The sequence below is a fragment of the Bos javanicus genome, chromosome 27, assembly GCF_032452875.1.
Source record: "Bos javanicus breed banteng chromosome 27, ARS-OSU_banteng_1.0, whole genome shotgun sequence".
Lineage (NCBI taxonomy): Eukaryota > Metazoa > Chordata > Mammalia > Artiodactyla > Bovidae > Bos > Bos javanicus.
This window is the reverse complement of record NC_083894.1, coordinates 38,443,683-38,461,750: the sequence shown is the minus strand read 5'-3', so window position 1 is coordinate 38,461,750 and position 18,068 is coordinate 38,443,683. Positions and strand designations below refer to the sequence as shown.

General features: G+C 41.3%; 1 protein-coding gene across 8 annotated transcripts in view; it reads right to left on the bottom strand.

Moving 5' to 3' along the window:
• PSD3 (pleckstrin and Sec7 domain containing 3) overlaps positions 1–18,068 on the bottom strand; it is a 492,806-nt gene that overhangs the window by 399,348 nt on the left and 75,390 nt on the right. The window lies entirely within an intron of this gene.

The following is an 18,068-nucleotide window of genomic DNA, read 5'->3' as shown; positions in this document are numbered from 1 at the left end:
CAAAATGAAAAAGAAAAGACTAAGGACAAGGAGTCAAAGTCTGTAACCCTGCTCAGCCTATTACCAACTACATGATCTTGGGGAAATCAATTAATTAACTACTGTAGTTTCAGTTTCCTCATCTGCAAAATATCAAACTAGGATTCGATCTGTACTGGATTTAGATCTCAAGATTTCAGCTCGGTGCTTCCACAGCCTCCTTTTAAAGATGTGAACTTAGAGAATGGCTACAACAAAGCCAGTCCTAACACGTATCACTTAAAAACCACAAAAGTCTCTTTCTGAGGCCATACTGTGGTGGGTAAAATGTAAATATAAACGGTGCCACATTTACAGAAAGAAATACAGATGTGGAGGACTTTATAAGTTCACACCTAAGACTCTCAAACTCCTCTTACAGGAAAAAAATTCTATGGAAACAATCAGAAATACAGACAAAAGTTTGTATATGAAGTGTGTGTGTGTGTGTGTGTGTTTAATATACGTATATGTAGAAATAAAACCACAACGAAATCCTGGAAATATCCCAGGTAGCCAACATTAGGGAATTGGTTGAATAAGTTATAGAAGAACGCTAACATTAAATACTAGATGGCCATTTAAAAAGCATATTTGCAAACAGTTTTAGGGACATGGGTAAATGTCCATAATACAATATTAGGCCAAGTAAAAACAACATGTAAAACTACACATACTGTATGAATACAAACACAAAACACCCGTGCTCAGAATAAAAGCAACAGATGCCTCACAAAAAGTTAACAGTTTTATCTCTGAGAGGAATTAAAGATGCCTTTTGTTTTCTTGTTTAGATATTTCTGTATATCTCAATCTGTTTACAGTCACCAGGCCTTTTTTCATAATCAGAAAAACATTTCAAATTTTACATTTTAAGAGGGATTTTAAAAAGTTAATTACACAATCCAAGAAAGAAAGCTGCACATGGCCACATCTTCACCAGAGGCCTGCCCTCTCCATGATTTAGAATTCTCATGATGCTCACACTCACTCATGGGCCAAGTGAAAACAGTGCTGAAATATCTCATCAACAGAGTGGCCTTATTTTGCCAGAGTACTTTCAAATAATTGAGGAGAGGGAAATAAAATACCACCTCCACAGACAGTTAAAATGTCCACACGGTCCTCTATTCCTCTCCAAATAACCTGGATGTATTCAAATTAGCTAGGTGACACCTAAAGCCCCAGGAAAATGTGATGCAGAAACGAGCAGGCCATCACCCAAGAAAAGTATCGTGCCATCAAGACAACTTTTAGCGAGGTCCAATCCAGTTACACATAGCACTGTCTCCGGCTATCACTTGAAGACTGGCAATCAACTGTGTAATGCTTTTAACCAGGCACTGCTATTAGATATGATGCTGAACTAAATAAAAGTCATACTGAATTTCCAAGGGTAAAAATATGCAAAAAAAAACATCAGAGGTGAAATTGTCTACAGAATCAAAAGGTGCTATGTTCTCACTCTGGAAGGACAAAGATTCTGGGTAACAGAGTACACAGCACACACACACACACACACAAGCATGCCCCTAAAACACAGGGAAGCTTCACGGTGAACCATTTCATGGGTGTCCTTGGGTGACCCACAGACAGGAACCTCTCCACCTGTTTTAATCAACAGTCAAATTTCCAGAATTGTCCAAAACTGATAATGCCTGTGGAATGGGAAGAGAGTTCGAGAACGTGAAAAGCTGTGACACTACAAAAGCAGCCAGTGACATTTAAAAGAATTAATTCATACACATGTAAGACAAACAGTGCTAAGACAGAGGTATTATTTTAAGCACTGTTTCAATGTCAGGACTTTTAGACAAAGGCATTTAAGACATTTAGTCTAAACTAAACATAAATTAAGGTTGAGTGAGCACCCTAAATCTATCTTTAAAATAACTTACCCACTCTTAAAATCCCCTTTTCTAAACTATCATAGTAATCGATGTGCTTTGTTTACAACATGCAGTGATTGAGCTGAGCATTTCACAAGCACGGTCTCCTTTTAATCCCTTCATCAACAAAAAAGTCCCACAAAAAGAAAAAAACAGTTTTAACACCATTTTACCAATGGCAAAACTGAAGCTCAGAATTAATACATCTGTTCAAAATCGGAGCACCATTAAGACGTAGCATTCAAAGCCAGGACTGTCTGATCCCTTCATGAAGTTATGATGTTTTCCAAATCAGTAAACGGTAGAATAACTTGCTTATATAACTAACGAGGATCAAAGCTGTGACTGCAGTAATCACAGGGTGTGCCAGCTGGACAAAAGGTGTGTGTCTTCCTAAATCGAAGCAGATACAGCCGGCTGAGCGCCCAGAGGGTCCTTTTAGATGGTTAGCGATACTTTTTGCAAAAGAAGGACGGATCCCCTCTTCCTCTGTTCCACACTATCTGATGACTTCCCAGCTCAGAGTAAAACCCTACAATTGTGTTTAGGAAAGCATGTGGCACACCAGAGGCCTTCAGCAAACTACAAGTGTGTTTAAGGAACGATGAATTATCAGAGCCACTGTACGCTTTCCTTCCGCCTTCAAAGTGAAAGATGCTTATGTTTTCAGGGAAATAAAACACCGTGGCATTAAATAATTTGAAGAAACAGAAAGCCTATCTACAGGAAAATCACTGAGCTTCAAGTTCAGATGAGATAACAAAAAAAAGGACTCAAATGTGCCCCAGTTAGAACAAAATGAACTTAAGGCTGCTTCATTCTATTAGCGCTAGAGCAGATTAAAAAGAACCTTTTAAAATGTGCTATAGGTCATTCAGTCTGTTCCACCTACACATTAGTAATATAGTGAGAAAAAAGAAAAAAAAAACAAACACAGTGTAGCTGAAATTAATACCAGTTGAGCACTTGTCTAACTGGGTCTTTATTTTCTCTAACTTTCTCAGTTTCCTCATTTGCAAAATGAGGTTAGACCACAAGACTTCTAAGGACCTTCTTAGCTCTGACATTCTATTAGTAAATCACAGTCTCCAACTTAATTTCCAAAACAACTGAGGTAGTAATTATTTACATTACAAAAAAGTCTGATTTTAGAACACAGTTTATAACAAATTCCAAACCCCCAATACTGGAAAGAACCTAAAGGGTCTCTCATTTGACCAATTGGACAACTCACCCAACAGCCAATTCCTATAATCCAAATCTTCCAAATGTAAGCATCTAATCTAAATATCCCGGTAGAGGCCTGGTCTCTGTCCAAACACATGTAAACAGAAAGGAGCTTAGCTTTTCCAACAGATCTGGGGAAAAGTTCTTTATCATTTTGAGGTAAAAATCTGCTTTTCTGGAAACTTCTCTAATTCTTTGGAGAAAGATGGAAAAAGTGTACATATTCCTTTTCTGTAGTCAGGTTTCTCTTTAGACCACAGTCCTTGCTCCAAATACTTAAAAACAATTATTCTGTCCATTAAATCTTCCTTCCTTAAACTAAAGACTAGAGTTTCTACATCTCTCCTAACATCACATGATTTTCTGACCACTCATCCACCACTCAGATACCTAGCTGTCCTTTCATTGTTAATGTCTCTTTTAAAAAAGCGACACCCAGAACTGAATGCACTGTCTGTTTCAGATAAAGTGGCAATGCTTTTGGCACTTATTTATCAAGGAAGATAAAACCAATCCTACAGCATCATTTTAATGATTAAAAAAGATAATGAGCGTAAAGTCTTAGCACAATGCTTGGCATATGATAATCACTCAATAAATAACTGCTGCTGAGACTGCAGTTAACAATAAGTTACAATAATCTTTTATTAGTATGTTAGAACCAAATGCCCCCAATCAAGCTGTAAGCTCTAGTTCTCTCCTACATGGGAGGTTTACCGTACATATCATTAGCTGCTTTGCCTCCAAGCCAGGGTTCAGCAGAGAAATAAAGTGTTGAGGCTCAACTCAAATTGAAGATCAGTCAGAAGTCAAGATAAAGCAATTTGAAATTAAGACAAATTAATGGCAAAGGATTTATTTAAACAGTTAATTTATACTCAAGTTTTCAGAACACAAGGATTTCATAAATCAAACAATCCCCACTCTTCACCCCTGATCACATCATTTAAGGAGGCATCACTGAGACACGCTGAGGAAACTGTCTGGCATAGACCTCAAGAAAAGTTAAGCTCTGGTCTCAGACTACCTAGAGTTCAAATCCTAGATCCAAAATTTAGCTACCGGGTGCCCTGGGGCAAATTACTACACCTTTCTGGTCTCAGGTTCCCCATCGGTAAAATGGGAGTCATCATGATACATACCTATCTACCTCATAGGGATCTGTGGGAACCAAATGAAAATGGGGATGAAGTATGTTCAGAATGGCGCTTTTCACCTTCAAAACTCTTCCTGATGCTGCTGTTATAACTACTTCTCAGAAGTTATCTGAAGAAGCAAATTATCCTGAATAATTTTGCTTAAACGTATTATCTGAAAGTCTCAGCCATTTTTAATTGATGTAGACCCTCACCTCTGTTGGTGTTTAGTCACTAAGTCATGCTGACTCTTTTGTTACTCCATAGATTATGGCCCACCAGGCTCCTCTGTTCGTGGGCTTCCCAGGTGGCATTGTAGTAAAGCATCCTGCTTGCCAATGCAGGAGGCACAAGAGATGTGGGTCTGATTCCTGGATGGAGAAGATCCCCTGGGGGAGAAAATGGCAACCCACACCAGTACCTTGCCTGGAAAATTCCATGGACAGAAGAGCCAGGTGGGCTACAGTCCATGGGGTGTCAAAGAGTCAGACACGACTGACACACAAGTCAGTCAGCAGGTTAGCATTTGTTGCATATTTATAATTTTCTGTTTTCCATACATCATTTATCTATGCATTTTAGGGTAGATTTTTTTAACTCATATAAAAAATTCCATCCTAATTTTAATATTTAGCTAGCCACAAATGCTATCACTATAGCAAACAGTATGCTGATGTTCACAGAGAATGATGAAATAAAGGTACAGACAAAACCGTACTATTACGCTAGCAACTGCTCTGCATATTAGCACTGTCCAATACAGCACCACATGGAGCCATTTGGCACCTGAAATATGGCAGATGTACTATGAATATAAAGTACATGTCTGATTTCTAAGACTTAGGATAGAAAGAAGAAGAAAACAGATTATCTCCTCAATATTTGTTGTATTTATTACATATTGAAATGACAATATTTTGGATAACTGGGTTAAATAAAATATATTCTTTAAATTCATTTCACCTGTTTCTTTCTACTTTTTTCAGGTGGCTACTAGAAAAATTTAAATTATACACATAAGACTCACATTGTATTTCTACTGGGAAGCACTGATATAGATGAGCCTAAGAATATGCCTCATGAAAATTAAATTCAGGACAAGATTTATGATCTAAATTACAGCATAAACTAAATGTAGAACTTAAATAAATTTTCAGTATATATATAATTAATTCCAAACTCTTCCCCAACTTCCCTCACAAATTACCTTTGATTAGTGACTCTTCATTTCTAGAGCCATCTGAGAAGCTTTTTTATCAGCATGTGCTGAATTTAAAAGATTTCCTTTATTTTCCACAAGTTGACAAAATCTACTTCTATAACACACTTAGCAACTAACCTTCATCAGGAGAACTAGACGAAGCGTGGAAGTGTGCAGAGCATCAGAGAGCAGACCATGCTTGAACACACTTGCACTGGCAATCGAGTGCCAGCGCTGGACCCAGCCTCTGGGCCTTTAAAGCACAAAAGCTGATGTCCACAGGCCCCGGAGCAAAGGGCCTCACGGTTTACATTAGACTGGGAGCCTGGCTTTCCACAGATAAAACAAATGACACTTGCCTCATTACTACCTAATTACTAAACACACTTTCAGAAGCCAGTAGCCTTTCTGCAGAGATCAATAAAAATGCAAAGCCAGAAGGCAGAAGATACTGAAATGCATTCTGAGAATTCCCACTAGAGAGGAAGAAGAGAACAAAATCCTAAGGAAAAAACTTAAGCTCAGACGCAGTGCCTCTGATATTTTTCTACTCAAAATGAGGTGCAGCAGCACCACGGTCATCACCTGGGCGTTTACCAGAAATGCAGGATCCCAGGCCCCACCCAAACCTAAAGAGTCAAAATCTGTCTTTCGACAGTGTCCATGCGGATCTGCACAGCACACACAGAAGCCAATACCAACCCACACAAGAGCCGGAGACCTTATCTCCTTAAATTCTTGCTGTTTATCGCCCACCTGTGGCCATGTGGTTGTTATCTGTAAACACAGGGCCATTGTATGTGCAATGACTATTTTGTTGACTAAATATATTCTTGGAAAACCCAGAGGATTTCATACCTGCTTAAAGAATGGGGGGAAACCTGTGTCTGAGATAAAATCAGGAGAGCAGTGAGACATCACTACTCACATATCTGGATGGCCAAAATCCAGAACATTGACAACACCAAATGCTGACGAGGCTATGGAGCAACAGGAACTCTCGTTCGCTGACTACGGGAATGCAGAATGTCACTCTGGAAGACAGTTTGGCAGTTTTCTTACAAAACTAAACACTCTCTAACCAGACAATCCAGCAATCCATACGATGCTCCTTGGTACTCATGTCCACACAAAAACCTACACAAGGATGTTTACAGCAGCTTCGTTCATAAATGCCAAAAACCTGGAAACAATCATACTGTCCTGGGTGAATGGATACATCAATTTAGGTACATCAAACAACGGCATATTATTCAGTGCTGAAAAAAATGAGCACTCAAACCATGAAAAGACATGTGAAGTGAAAGTGAAAGTCGCTCAGTCGTGTCCGACTCTTTGCGGCCCCATGGACTATACAGTTCATGGAATTCCCCAGGCCAGAATACTGGAGTGGGTCGCCATTCCCTTCTCCAGGGGATCTTTCTAACCTAGGGATAGAACCCTGGTCTCCTGCATTGCAGGCAGATTCTTTACCAGCTGAGCCACAAGGGAAGCCCAAAGGAACCTTAGATGTGTATTATTAAGTGAAAGAAGGCAACCTGCAGAAGGCTATACACTGCATGATTCCAACTACATAACATTCTGGAAAAGGCCAAACCATGGAGATGGTAAAAAGATCAGTGGTTGCCAGAGGCTGGAGTAAAGGGAGGGATGAAGAGGTAGAACAGAGGGCTTTTTAGGGCAGTGAACACATTCTACTGTTATGAAGGGTACATGTCATTATACATTTTCCAAACCCAAGAATGCACAGCACCAGGAGTGAACCCGAATGTAAACTGCGGACTGGGGGTGATCATGTGTCAGTGTGGGTTCATCTCTTGTAACGAGTGTGCCGTGAGATGGGGATGCTGGTAGTAAGGAGGCCATGCGTGTGGTGCTGGAGGCATGTGGGGCACCTCTGTGCCTTCCTTTCAGTTTTGCTGTGAACCTAAAACGGCTCTTAAAAAAATGAAGTCTAAACAAAAAAGTCAGCAGGTACTGAAGTGTGTGGGCAGAGTGTACCTCAAGCCCATGCTCACTTTGCACAACTAGGAACTCCCTTAGGCTGAAAAAGAAGAACAGACACTATCCATACCAAAAAAAATATATATATATTTAAAAAAATAGAAAAAGGTTTGATTTTTGATGGAGATGGGAAGATAACTTTGTATGTTGAAAATACAGACTATACTAACAAACACTGGTATTTACAATAGTAAGCCAAATGATTTTAGCAATTTTAAATTAAACCAGAGTTAATTTTTGCTCCTTGGAAGAAAAGCTTGCTCCTTGGAAGAAAAGCTATGAGCAACCTAGACAGCATATTAAAAAGCAGAGACATTACTTTGCCAACAAAGGTCCGCCTAGCCAAAGCTATGGTTTTTCCAGTAATCACGTATGGATGTAAGAGTTGGACTACAAAGAAAAGAATTGATGCTTTTGAACTGTGGTGTTGGAGGAGACTGAGAGTCCCCTAGACTGCAAGATCAAACCAGTCCATCCTAAAGGAAATCAGTCCTGAATATTCATTGGAAGGACTGATGCTGAAACTCCAAAACTTTGGCCACCTCATGCAAAAAACTGACTCATTGGAAAAGACCCTGATGCTGGGAAAGATTGAGGCAGGAGAAGAAGGGGACGACAGAGGATGAGGTGGTTGGATGGCATCGCTGACTCGATGGACATGAGTTTGAGCAAGCTCTGGGAGTTGGTCACAGACAGGGGAACCTGGAGTGCTGCAGTCCATGGAGTCGCAAAGAGTCGGACACGACTGAGCAACTGAACTGACTGATTCTGGATAAGAATTATGCTACTACATGAAAGATCAGTCCTTTCTTCCTCTTCACTGTCTTTGCCATCAGCAAACATGCTGCTACTTTCCCCATTTTAAAACCTTTCTTGACCTCATTTTTCCCTTCAGCTGTGTTTAATCACCTTCCCTTTACAAGAATCTTGAAATACTTGTCACAGTTGATGTTTCCATTTCCTACTCCTGTTGTATCCTGATTCCTCACCATCAATTGTAGGTCCCCACAACTCCACCACAAGCGCTCTGTCAAGCTTACCAGTGACCTCCCACCACTAAATCCCTAAGTCAATTCTTGACCTCGACTGACACTGTACTTCCCTCTTCAGTATCTGACTCATCCTCCTTGAAACAGTTTCTTCACTTGGCTCCCAAGACACGGCCCTCTCCTAGTTTTCCTCCTATCCCATCAGCAGCTTTTTCTCATTCTCCTTTACTGGTTCCATCTCATCTCCCCAAGCTCAGTGCAGAAGTGGCCCAGGTTCTTGCTCCTGAACCTTTTTTCTATCTACACTCACTCCCTTATGGGTTTCAACCAATTTCATCCATTTCATACATTCTGAGCTCTCCCAGATGTTTATCTCTAGACAGACCTCTCCTCTAAAATCCAGACTAGCATCACTGCTGTGCACTGGGCATCTCCAAAACTGAGCTCCTGGTCTTTCCCTCCAAATCAGCCTCTCCCTACCCAAGTTAATCTAACTCCATCCTTCAAGCTGCAGAGGCCAAAACCTTGCTATTCATCACTGACTCCTCTCACTCACATCTCACATCCAGTCAATCAGGAAATCTTTCACACTTTATCTTCAAAACAAATCACACTGGTCCAAGCCATCACCATTGCTCACCTAGACTATCACAACAGTTCTGCCCTTCTCCACTTAGATCTAATCTCATGAGACACAATAGCAGCGCATCCTCTTAAAAAATAAGCCAGATCCTGTCGTGTCTTTATGTGAAATCCTCCACCAGCTCCGCTGCTCACTCTAACAAGCCAAAGCCCTTGGAACAGCCGACAGGACCGAGGGGCCTTACAGGAATTGATGTCTGCTCTCCTCCCTGCCTACTCCACTCCAGCCACTCTAGTTTTGCAAGTTCGAAGAAGGTGGGAAACATGCCTAGGCCTCAAGACTAGCACCTGCTGGCCTCTCCTCCCCCAAGACAGTCACATGACTCCCTTCACCTTCTTCAGGCCTTTATCCCAAGTCACCACAGGAAGACCATTCTTGACCATCCTACTTAAAAATTCAACTTCCTCCCAATTCCTAACCCCCCTCTTCTGCTTTATTTTTCCCCAAATTACCACACACACACATACACACACGATCTGTCTCACCCTACAAGAATATGAATTTTTGGTCTATTCTTTTGACCACAGTGTCCTCAGAAACGAAAATAATGCCTGGCAGATAAGAAGCACCCAATATTTGTCGAATGAGTATGTGAATGAATGACACAACAGTAATACAGAGCTGCATATGATCTAGGATAGTATATCCTGTAGCCTTACAAAAGGGTTTTATTTTAATAGGACACTTTGTATCCATATACATATTCAGATATTGTAGAAAAAAAAAAAATCTGCCGAGACTTGATAATTAAATTAACCTCATAGAAAACCCGAATAACTGCAAAGAAACAGTTCTCTAAACCAAGAGATATTCTAAAACACTCTCATATACAAACTCTACCTCATACTTCACCAGAACACACTGAAAGATGGGTCTCAACGTGTACACCCTTCCCGAAGCAGGTGAAAGTCACCAGGCCAATGTAATGGACTTTGATTTAAGTAACAGAGAAACTATGACACAAAGTATAAGGCACTTAATGTTTTAATGATGTATAAAATCTGGGTGTAACCTGTTTTCAGTGAACCTCTGTACCTGGGTATGAGACAGAAATGTGCTGTTATTATACTGTACTTCAGTAATGTGTTAATTGCTCAGTCGTGTCTGACTCTTTGCAACCTCATGAATTGTAGCCTGCCAAGCTCCTCTGTCCATGGGATTTCCCAGGCAGGAATACTGGAGTGGGTTGCCATTTCCTTCTCCAGGGAATCTTCCCGACCCAGGGATCAAACCCATATCTCCCATATTGCAGGCAGACTCTTTACTGTATGAACCACCGAGGAAGCCCATACTTTGATAATGCGTCACTTAATAGATAGATACTGGTGGGTCATATTTTTATAAACCACAGTTTTAAAGTACTTAAAAGTTTCTTCCGGGTAAAAGGAAAAAAATATTTCAAAAAAATTTAGATGCAGAAATAAATTATTCATGAGTTTAGTAAGTCTGTATACAAATAGAAGTTGTATGAGGCCGATAAAAGTCAAAAGTGAGTCTAAAACAAATGGAGAGTATCCTAATTTCTCTTCCTAATCAATCCTCACATCCTCCATCAGGTCTGCCTTTGTTTCTAAACTTACATATACAGCTGAGGCTCTCCCCACCCTGTACTTAGACACCTCTGAGATGCCCAGGCACCTGTAAAACATCCCTGATGAAACCCGTCATAACTCGGTGCTCAGGCTTAGTGACTGAGGCTTTGGCAAGCTCCTGAAATTCTGCTCCCATCACTGAGCTGATGGTTACCAGGAATCAACTGTGTTTGTTTCCAAACTGATTTGGAAGCATATTAAAAAGCAGAGACATTACTTTACTGACAAAGGTCCATCTAGTCAAAGCTATGGTTTTTCCAGTGGTCATGTATGGATGTGACAGTTAGACCATAAAGAAAGCTGGGCACCAAAGAATTGATGCTTTTGAACTGTGGTGTTGGAGAAGACTGTTGGAGTTGGTGATGGACAAGGAAGCCTGGTGTGCTGCAGGCCATGGGGTCACAGAGTCAGACGCGACTAAGCAACTGAACTGAATTGAACCAAATTGATCTATGCCAATATCGTGTAATCTAATTAAATAGTACGTAAAGAGAAGGCAATGGCACCCCACTGCAGTACTCTTGCCTGGAAAATCCCATGGATGGAGGAGTTTCGTGGGCTGCAGTCCATGGGGTCGCTAAGAGTCAGGCACGACTGAGTGACTTCACTTTCACTTTTCACTGTCACTCATTGGAGAAGGAAATGGCAACCCACTCCAGTGTTCTTGCCTGGAGAATCCCAGGGATGGGGGAGCCTGGTGGGCTGCCGTCCATGGGGTCACACAGAGTCAGACACGACTGAAGCGACTTAGCAGCAGCAGCAGCAAAGCAATTATATGTGTTTATAACAAGAAAGAGTTGTTTCCACAAAAGCTAAATTTCTAAAAAGCTTTAGAAATAAGACATTCAATGACCATAAGAGAATTCTACCAAAAAGTGGTTTATTTTTAAATAGAGGAATAGGGCTTCCCAGGTGGTGCTAGTGGTAAATACCAGCCGGCCAATGCAGGAGACATAAAAGACGCTGGGTTGATCCCTGGGTTGGGAGGATTCCCTGGAGAAAGGCATGGCAACCCACTCCAATATTCTTACCTGCAGAATCCCATGGACAGAGGAGCCTGGGAGGCTACAGTCCACAGTGTCACACAGAATTGGACACGACTGAAGCAACTTAGCAAGCATGCATACCAAGAAATTATTACTATTATCCTGTTTATTGACCTGTGAACTCTTTTGATATATAATGATATTATAAATTAAAATATTTTCTAACTAATCACAGACATATTTATTTTAGTAGAGTTTCTAAAATATAGACCTTAACTACTCTGAAGCTATCAAATTCTTTTAAATATATAAATATCTTTATATACTAATAAAATTCAATTAAAATATATAAGTATTTTTAAAGTAAATACATCTTTACTTAAGCTCCAGCTTTAGAATATTATGCTGTGTTTTATTAGATTTCTTTTCCCCAAATAGAACTCATCAATACAGAAGACAGTCAACTGACATATAAGCCACACAAGGAAGGTAGGAAGAAATGAGTCAAGAATGAAAAACAAATATGATGAAATCAAAAGAGTGAATAAATCAGGTCCCTGAGACCGTTAATAACTGCACCACACAGACCGAGTCCACACCTTTAATCTACTTCTATCAAACGTGTCTGCCAAAAGGGAAAGACCTGTGTAAGGAAATTCAGTTACACACTGCTCTTATTTTCTGTGCCCTAGGCTGTTATTTACAAGAAACTGTCATAAAAGTCACACCTGGAGCACTAAATGCAGCCCATGAACGCTGTCAGCAAAGTGGGAAAAATTCCATCTACCCAAAGCAGGAGCTGCAACAAGACCACACAGCAAAGCAAACGACGATCAGGTCAGAAACCTGCCAACTCTGGAAATTCTACTCCACCACGTGACCAGGGTCAGTATCAGAGCACCTCTTCTGTCCATACATTCCTGAAAGGTTCTTAGGCTTAGCAATTCAATCGCCTGTGGTGTTTAACTCATTCATTGAACAAACATTTATAGAATGACTACCATGGGCCAAAGCACCATTCAAAGTGCCAGAATTTTCCTCCTGGCTGCCACACTGCGTTATCTACAGGCAATCACAGTATAGGGAACAAGAAAGACCAGTTTTACCATTTAACACCTGTGTGATTTTAAGAACGAAGATAATTCCACCTCCACCTCGTGCCCAGGTAAGGACACTATAACCTACCATCCAGGTCACATTTATTGTCCACTTACTGCTTTTCCACAGGCTCTAAGCTCTGCTCAAGCATTACTGAGGCCACAGTCTAACCACAACCTGCCTCTCACTTAGTGACCTAGGCATGTGAGTCTCCCCAGCTTTAGAATATTATGCTGTGTTTTATTAGAGCTAGCCCAACCTCACAGTCATCAAATCCTTTAGGAGACCCTGACCACCCATGCAAAACAAGCAAAGTGTAAGTAATGATTATGTAAAATTTGATCTAGGGCTTCCCAGGTGGCTCAGTGGTAAAGAATCCTCCTGCCAAGCAAGAGACGCAGGTTCGATCCCTGGGTTGGGAAGATCCCCTGGAGGGCATGGCAGCCCATTCCAGTATTCTTGCCTGGAGAATCCCATGGACAGAGGAGCCTAGCCATGGGGTCACAAAAGAGCTGGACACGTTAGCGACTAAACAACAACAAACTTTGATCTATTTTTCTTTCCATGACTTTTTCTCCCCCTGGGTTTTACAGAGATCTGTATGGCTATAGAAGGCCGCTAGGGATTCAGCAGTGGTAAGGAAATGGGAACACATCTTAAAGGGGAGGAAAAGGGGAAGGTGGTGGCAACCCTATGACTTGAAAGTGTCTGTGAAGCTAGTTTGAATTTTGATAGTGGAACCATCTCTACTCTGAGAGAGGAAGGGAAGACAATGTGGGTTGCGCTGGATCAAGATCAGTAGTTCTGCAAGCAAAGCAGTCAGACAGGCTGGATCAGCTCTTCCAGAATCACCCTCAGTGAGGGATGTTTGCCACCAGGGACCACACCCGTTGAAGAGTCTAATTAAGTTCTAGGGGCAACCACTAAAAGGCCCTGATTATCACCAGCTTAAATCAGAGTTTCTCAAGTGTCCCGATCTTAATCACCTGGGGTGGTGATGAAAAGGGACGCCTCAGAACTAAGGGACCAGACCTGCAGGCAGCCCTAAGAATCTAAAACCGGGGGACTCTTGTGATAGGCGAGTTTGGGAACCACTATTCAGACCATAAAATGACAGGACCCAAAAAGACCAAGAGCAGTCTTCTAGGCAGACTGTCCTTTTCCTTTCAAGCAATTCTCTAATCCAAGAGGAAAGCACCATTTTCTGCACATAAAAGACTCCAAAGAACTGACTTCCAAAATTTCCTTTCAAGACACATAAAGGTCTCAAATCCTGAGCTTTACTTTTCCCTTAAGTAGCTTAGACAAAAGTTAAATCCATCCCTTTTTCCAACCAGAAGTCCAAAAGAATGATACTCGTTACACAAACCACTTTACAAGTTAGTGTGTTGACGGACTGCAGCAAATACTCGAGGACCTAGAAGTGTGTTAGGCCTACCCAAGCTTAAGATAAAGAACTCACTTCCTTCAAAGGACAGGAACAAGAAAACGAAAAGATAGCCCTCAGAATGGGGGGAGATATTTGCAAAGCATATACCTGACAAGAGACTTGCGTCCAGAATATATGAAGAACTTTTTTACAATTTAATAACAAAAAAAGAGACACTGATGTATAGAACAGTGTTATGGACCCTGTGGGAGAGGGAGAGGGTGGGAAGATTTGGGAGAATGGCATTGAAACATGCAAAATATCATGTAAGAAACGAGTTGCCAGTCCAGGTTCGATGCACGATACTGGATGCTTGGGGCTAGTGCACTGGGACGACCCAGAGGGATGGTATGGGGAGGGAGGAGGGTTCAGGATGGGGAACACATGTATACCTGTGGCGGATTCATTTTGATATTTGGCAAAACTAATACAATTATGTAAAATTTAAAAATAAAATAAAATTTAAAAAAAAATTAAAAAATAAAAGCCATTTAATGAAAAAAAAAAAAAAAAAGACAAACCAATTTTTTAAAGGGCAAAGGATCAGAATAGACATTTTTTCAAAGAAAGATACACAAATGGCCAAAAAGCATATGAAAAGATGCTCAATAACATTAGGGAAATAAAACATGAGGAAATACCACTTAATACCCACTAAGATGGCTAACGTCAGAAAGACAGGAAATAACACGTGTGGAGAAAGGGGGATTCTAGGAGTCTGCTGATAGAGATGTAAAGTGGTGCAGGCCTCATGAAAAACAGTTTGGTGACTCCTCCAAGGGTCAAACACAGAGTCACAATACGACCCAGCAAGTTCACTCCTAGCTACACAGCCCACAGAAATGGAAGCATACATCCCCGCAAAAACTTGTATGTGAATGTTCACAGCAACATTATTCCTAAAAGCCAAAGGAGGGGAGGGACCACTATCTGATAAATAAATAAAACATGTTCTGGCTATTCATTTGAATATCACTCAGCAATAAAAAGGAAAGAAGTACTGATACATGCTACAGCACGGCTGAGCACTGAAAAACGTTTTGCTAAATGAAAGAAGCCAGTCACAAACAGCCACATGTTGTGTGGTTCCGTGCGTGTGATATGTGCACAGAAGGCAGAGCCATACGACAGAAAATAGGACAGTGATCCCTGGGTCAGGGGATGGGGCACCAGCAAGATTACGAGGCAACAGCTAATGGATCCCAAGTTTGTTCGGGGTGATTACTGTACTCTGAAGTCCACTAAGAGGATGAACACACAACTCTGTGAAGGTACTGAAAATCAGGGAACATATACTTTAGATGGACGAGTTGTGTGGCATGTGAATTTTATCTCAGTACGATTGCTTTAAAAAAAGAATCCCATTTAACCTCCATGAGCCTCAAATGCATCCTCTGAAAATGGGGATACTACCTAGCTTGCAATATTGTAAAGAATATATAAGAAGATGTAAATTCACATACACAGACACACAAACACACACCCCGCTTCACACAGTGTCTGGCAAGTATGTTACTCTTTCTCCTCCTCCTATCCCCACATTTTTGCAATGTTATGCCTTGATATCACTGTGCTTTCACCACAAGTTAGAAAACTCAAAATAATCATGTATTTCAACAGAAGCCTAACCTTGAGAATCCTCTCATGAGTTCACACCTGCTATTATACTCAAGGCTACCTCCCACATGCCTGACCCCGGAGAAACCCCAGTGTCGATAAATGTGGCTATTTACCTTCCAGACTGAAAAGTGTTTGGGGATAAAAAAAAAGTAAGGTTTTTTCCCTCTAGTCTGTGGTCTGAAACACCTCTACTAACAATGCAGCTTTAAAACTAGGCACACCCCTTGCCATGCTGTACAAGACTCTCTCCTACTCAGCTTTATCTACTTCAAAAATCTACTGGACCTCAGAATAGCTTTGGGGTCCCAGGAAAGGCCTTAGCCACTTGGATATTCAGCACTCCCCACCTGGAGACGGACTGTGATGCTATGCAGGTTCAAGGGCGTCTGGGAGCTATGCAGCTATCCACAGCTTGCAACGAAGAGGTCAACGGCAGTGCTCTTAGGATCTCTGTTACGTTCTCAAACAACTCACAGCCAGCTCTTGAATGTATATAATAGTGAATCTCAGCCAGGCACTCATTTTTCTGTTTTATCAAAAACTTTTCCTCCATCTTGCTGAGGCTACCTGTTACACAAAGTATTCTTTTTTTTTTTTTTTCCGCCTGTTGAATACATTCTTCTTCTCACTTGCAGTGATTCTGTCTTCACTTTCATTTCCATTAAAATCCCATGCCTCTGTATCCTCTCCCTGCTCTGGGACCCATCAGACATGATGGCGTAAACATGTACAGAAGTAGAAGCTTAGCAAAGCCCAGTCAGTAAACATACCATAAGCAACCAGATGGCCCAGTGGGAGGTGCCTGCCCAGGACCAGGACCACCACTGCCACCACGTAAAGCATTTCTGCTCTGCAGCTGCTGCCCCAGTACATTAGCCACGAGTCACAGGAGGCTACTTAAGTTCACGGAAATTCAATAAAATTTAAAATTCAGTTCCTAAATCTCACTAGCCAAATTGCAAATGCTCTCGGTGGCGACACGCAGCTACTGACTGCCACATGAGGCAGCACGGATATAAACGAATATAAAGTCATGTTGAACAATACTGATTTGGAGGCAACTCACTGATTCTAAGAGGATTCTATGAAAGAGTTCTTAAATACAGTAGTTTCAATATTTACAGGCTGTGAGGTTTGACACTCAGAAATATGGCCCTGGTTAACCTCTAAATGTTCTTGGCAGGTTTTCTGAGTGGTCAGTAGACAAGGCTTTTTGGAGCCCAACAAAGAGCTTGGCACATGGTAAGTATCAATACTTAATATCTGCTGCATGAATGAATGACTGAACAGCATATTAATATCTATACTTCGGTTTCTGCCATAATATACTTACAGATGCTCGTGGAAAACAATGGAATTTTTTTCCCTCCATGGAAGACTTGCATGGGGAGAAATAAGCATCAGGAGATGGGGTAGCAGCTCATGGACCCTTTGGAGTCAATAGAAATGAAGCTGAGGGACGCCCCGGTGGTCCAGTGGTTAAGACTTGGCCTTCCAATGCAAGAGGTGTGGATTTGATCCCTGGTCAGGGGGCTGAGATCCCACACACCCCGTGGCCAAAAAGACCAAAACATTTAAAAAGAGAAGAAGAAGCAAAGAAATGAAGCTGAAAAGCATAAACATCTGTCCAAAGGGAACTTTGCTATTCAAGTGAAAAGTTTCAGACCCAAGGACACATGTTGCTTCTTCAAACACACACTACTTGTGCCTTTTAGAGGCACGCAGGTCCGGTCGGAGACCATGCTCTGGAAGGTCACACAACCTGATGCCATTTCCCAATATAATTTTGCTAGAAAATAACATAATCAGAAAGGCAGCAATCGTCCAATTACATCGTCTGTGCCACTGACTGTTACGCCCAGATTTCCCCTTCCGTCAGAGTCCTGTGACTCAATCCACGCTACTGTGCTTACCAAATAACTTCTTGGAAAGTAAGAGTTGTTGAAAAATGAAATTCAAAACAGCCTGTAAGTTATCATATGCAGAGAAAAGCAGTTCCACTGTTCCTTAACCAATAATCATGGGAAGGCCAAACAAAAGAAACTACAGCTCCGTCTATTTAAATGTTTCCACTTTAATTGTCCACAGACTGAAGAGCCATAGGAAGAACCAGCTTCATTTCTATAAGTCGCTTTTTCTCAGCAGAGGTCTGGGAACAGAAGGCAAGAGAATGGGGGAGCAACTGCCACGTGATCTTCTTATGACTGCCCTCGGCTCAGCCCCTCACCGTCCTCCT